This window comes from Theobroma cacao, chromosome 4, assembly GCF_000208745.1.
Source record: "Theobroma cacao cultivar B97-61/B2 chromosome 4, Criollo_cocoa_genome_V2, whole genome shotgun sequence".
Lineage (NCBI taxonomy): Eukaryota > Viridiplantae > Streptophyta > Magnoliopsida > Malvales > Malvaceae > Theobroma > Theobroma cacao.
Window position 1 is genome coordinate 12842842 of NC_030853.1, and position 3484 is coordinate 12846325.

General features: G+C 32.5%; 1 long non-coding RNA gene across 1 annotated transcript in view; it reads left to right on the forward strand.

The window, feature by feature from the left end:
* Positions 2232–3484, forward strand: part of LOC108661744 — a 7303-nt gene continuing 6050 nt past the window's right edge. The window contains exons 1-2 of the long non-coding RNA XR_001927523.1: positions 2232–2266; positions 2435–2507. This is a non-coding gene — a long non-coding RNA (uncharacterized LOC108661744). The remainder of the gene's footprint in view (positions 2267–2434; positions 2508–3484) is intronic.

Below are 3484 nucleotides of genomic sequence, written 5' to 3' on the forward strand. Positions count from 1 at the left end.
CAATGAGATTATAAAACATATATGCATACTGGATTGCAATTTAATGAAAATGACATTTAGCGAGTTAGATGTGATTGATGACATTATGATGCAAGGATATATAGTACAATGAAACTTAAGCATATAATTGGAAATGAGAAGAAATGAGTATAAGCATGTAATTTATGTGCAGTTATGCATAGGCATAATGACAATTCGTATGGATTATGTAAAAGATAAATTATGGTAAGACACAAGCTAAATGGTAATGTAAACATCTAAAAAGGGCAATCTAAAATTGATTGTACCCTAATGTTCCTAGATAAAATATGAGAATATTGACATGAACTATGAGAATTATTATATTGAATCTTGGTTATGGATGGGAACGAATAAAGGGAAATTTAGTCTGAAGGTACTTGAACACAAGGATTTCCACACTTAATAAGGAAAGTTGACACTTAAATGTGCGTGTACATACGTATGTGTGGAGTTAATGATGTGCCCAACTAAAGTGAAGAATTGTTCTTAGTGATTCGAAATTTGAACTCAATATATTTGATGAGTTGTATAGATAGTACAATGATAAGAAATCCCATCAAAAGTTGAGCTATGTTGATATAAGAGATTTTGGAGAAATAGCCAAAGAAATGATATCAAGGAAATGTAACCTGTAGCGTGGTTAAGCCACATAAGATCGATTAATATAATTAAGAAGATTTAAGTTGCATAAATACAAGATAAACATGAAGTATAAGGGGATGGTTGAAGGATTTAACTTCCCCAACGTTGAGAATACATATAGGAATGAATATGGCATGTTTATAATGCTGTAAGCTAGATAATAGTGTATGGGGACAAGATGAATGAATGTTGAGAAGTTTGACAAGGAATAACGTAACAAGATGGTAATTTGGTATACATAAGTAAGTATAATAAGTGATCGAAATCGGTATGATTGAGATGGAGTTATGGTTCAAATTTAATGATGGTGATAAAGGCATATTCGACGTCGTAATATAAGAAACAATGATTGTGAAGAGTATCACCGATTTGATTCTAAAAGATGATAACAGACATAATTGAAGTATTCTAGTCGAACTGGAGATAAATGAGGTGAATAAATCAAAATTCCCTATAAAGGAAGGAATGGAATAAGATCATACAGTGAGATTAATAACTCGACATCGATGTGAATTCGAGGACGAATTCTACTTAAGCGGGGGAGACTATAATACCTCATACCCCCGTATAGTAGTCAACATAATCGTATCGATAAAACGAAGGACCAATTGATGTGAATTTAAGAGTCAAAAAGTGGTGACGGGTAAAAGAAATATTCTAAAGTAAAGTAATCCGCACTCGAAAGAATAATAATTAAATAATAATATTTTTATTAAGGAGGAATTAGCGAGATAAAAAGTGATTTGGAAGTGAATCGGGGCATATTAAGGTATTTTGGGTACCAACGAGACAAGTGGAAAATTTTAAAATAAAATAATATTTTATTAATAAAATATTAATATTTTATTCGATGTCGAAATTAGTCATGAAGGGAGAGTATATGGTCAACCTAAGTGAGGAAGAAGAAGAACAAGGGAATTTATGAGAAAAATGACGTTAGTGGGGCTCGCGTGTCTTTATTAAGTAAAGCTAACGTGGGTAAAAATATATTTAAATATTATGATGATACCGCGTTGAAGTGCGAACTTGATATTTTATTGGTTCAAGTGTTAAGGAAGAAAAATGGAAAGAAATTGGAATTAAAAGATTGTGGGAGGACTTAATTAAAAAGGGTAAAAACCTTGAAGGGCAAAATGATAATTTTACCATTAGCTTGGTCAAAGCTTCCAAAGGAAGCTTTGCTTTTATCTTCTTCTTCTATGATCGGTTCTTATCTTCACGAAAAGGCATTTTCTTCTTCTTCTTCATGCTCTTACGCTATTTTCTCTCTCCACCATGAAAACTCAATTTTCTTTCATTTTCATTTCCTTGTTTTCTTTTCCTTTTCTTTATTTTCTTACTTCTTCCTTCTCCTAACTTATTGGGCACAAAAACCCACAACTTTTAACCCTAACTTTCAACACAACCAAACGCTAAGAGAGAGAAAGAAAAAAAAATCTCTCTTTCTTTCCTTCATTTTTAAAGCCAAAAGGTATTTATTTTTAACTCTTGAATTTTAGAATTTATGGGTTATATTTTCATATTTTATTTCCTAATTTCTTTAAATTCTTTTTCTTGGAAATATTAGGTTTTTGTTGATCTTTATGCCTCCAAACTCACCAAGGTAAAGAACCTTTAAATTGGAATAGTTCATATGATAGGTTTGAGAATTAGACTAGAATTCTAGGTTAAAAATTAGGTTAGAATGTAGTTTATAAGAGTATGCTTATTAAATTATTAAGTTTAAATTTATGATATATTTGAAGCTATTATTCTTTATTTGCAATTATAGGTTTTAATGGTTTTTCGAGACTACTTGGATTAAGATCTTGTGGGTGCTATTCTTGTTAGGTGGCATTATCAAGGTGAGTGAACGTGCATTAAATTATTTTTGGAAAATACATATATGTTGAGATAAATCACTTAAATGATTATATTTGACTTTTTTTCTCTAAATCATGCTTGGGAACAAACCCTTCATGAAACATTTTATGTCGTAAAATGTGTAATGTGATGAACCCATGTGTTCTTATATGTTGATGATATATATGTTATGCTTTGAATGATAATATTGTGTGATAATTGTAACTACACATGTGCGGTGTGGGAGTGCACATGCCGGTGATGACAGGTGATTCCAGCTATGTGCAGTGTGGGAGTGCATATGAGCTGATGACCGGTGGATGATGATTCCAGCTATGTGCAGTGTGGGAGTGCACATGAGCTGATGACTGGTGGATGACTATTCTAGCTATGTGCGGTGTGGGAGTGCACATAAGCTGATGAGCCAATGGTTGTATACATGTTTACACATACCATAGAAATGTTAGAGAAAATATTATGCAATTGCAATGAATGTTGAATGTTGAAATTATTAATTGCTTCCAAATTGATTTTCAATGCAACCAGAAACTCTTTGTCTTGCCTATCTTGCTTAGATATTTGCTGTAGTTTTCACCCTTTTCAACTTCGTTGTTGATCATAGATCCTTCACTCTAAGAGATTAAAAAACCAAAGGTTGAATTAAGGGGCTTTACAAGAAATAAGCTAAATTGCATTGATTTTTGAAAGTTAAATTTCGTAAATGTTTTAAAACGAGTGTGTCACGACCCGGTACTCCCCTCGAGCCCGTGACAACCGCCGCGGTGTCCCGGTAGACACTTATTGCCCGAAATGTCAACCCGAAACCCCGCAAGGCTTTACTATCAGTTTCTCTGTTCCCTTGTGAGCAACCATTGTCAAATATCGTGTTCTAAAATATTTTAAGCTGTTTCCAACTTTAAACAAATAAAATATTAATTTTTCGTCTCACAAGGGTATTTTGGTCATTTTTCTCAAAAAT